The following is a 1,229-nucleotide window of genomic DNA, read 5'->3' as shown; positions in this document are numbered from 1 at the left end:
ACGCGCCGGAGCGGAGCAGGGCTCATGCGCTGCGCCGCGGCGCCTGGCGGGAGTCGTAGTCCGCGCCGGGGCCGCCCAGGGGAGGCCGAGGCGCGCGCGGACTACATGTCCCGGCCCCGCCGGCGCCGCGCCCCGCCCCGCGCGCCCCCGGCCGCCCGCCCCGCCGACCCGGCCGCGAGCGGGCCCGGCCCGGGGGTGGCGCGCGGGGCGGGAGGGGGGGGAAGGCGCGGGGGGAGGCGGGGCGCACCCCCGCCCCTGCCCCAAGGAGAGCCCCCGGCGGCCGCCCCTCGCGCGCGACCCGGCGCCGCGCTCTCCTCCGCGCAGGCGGGACGCGCGTGCCGCGGCTGGCGACTTTCCAGGCGCTTGGGGAGGCGCGGAAAAAAAGGCGGGAGCGCAGGCACGATCCGCACCCGGGGACCCGCGAGTTCGCGGGAGCCGCCCTCGAACCCCGGCCGCACGCGAGTCGGGCGGCGCGCACCTGCCCGCAGTCCGTGTTTGTAAACAAACCGCGCGCCTAATTAGCCGGGCGGGGGCGCGCGCGGGGCGGGCCTGCGGGGCGGAGCCGGGCCTCGCCCCTCCCTCGCCCGCCGCCCCGGGCGGGCTGGGCGGCGCGAAGCCCGGCGCGGGCGCTCCAAGCCCCAGCGCGGGCCAGGCGCGCGGGGCGTCCTTCGCCGGGTCCGGGCCGCCCCGGTGCCCGGTGGGACGGGCCCGGGACACTTCGGGCCCTGACGACCAACACCCCCCTCCCCCCGCTGCTGCTCTGGCTTTTGAAAGTGGACCCAGCTTGGGATCTCGTTTGGGGTGAAGACAACTGGGGTGCATCCGTGAAGTCCGTCCGTATCCGGCTTCGTAACGAGCGGGTCCGCGCTGTGTTCGTTAGACCCCGATAAAAACGTCCCAGACCGAGCTAGCTTCGCCTCCGTGCCCGCCGAACCCGCCCCCTGCAAGCCTCGACTTCCCAGGCCCCCCGGTGGCGCCGGGGCTCGGCCTCCCGCGGGAAGGAGCCCCGGGGAGCGAGTGTCAGTGCCGGTCACACCGCCCCCTGCTTCCACACACACCCGTCCGGGAGCAGGTGTTTTGAGCCCCGCTGACCGGTGGGGAGACTGAGGTTCAAGGAGGTGAAGGGCCGTCAAGGTTCTGGGGTTTTGCTGGAAAAGCAAAAACTTCTGCAGGCCTTCCTTGCTGCTGCTCCTCCTGAAAAGGCGCTGGCTAGAAAGAGCCTTGATTTT

Source organism: Dipodomys merriami, unplaced genomic scaffold (genome assembly GCF_024711535.1).
Source record: "Dipodomys merriami isolate MVZ:Mamm:240054 unplaced genomic scaffold, mDipMer1.0.p SCAF_11, whole genome shotgun sequence".
In the NCBI taxonomy this organism is placed as follows: Eukaryota; Metazoa; Chordata; class Mammalia; order Rodentia; family Heteromyidae; genus Dipodomys; species Dipodomys merriami.
Note: the sequence above shows the minus strand (reverse complement) of the source record.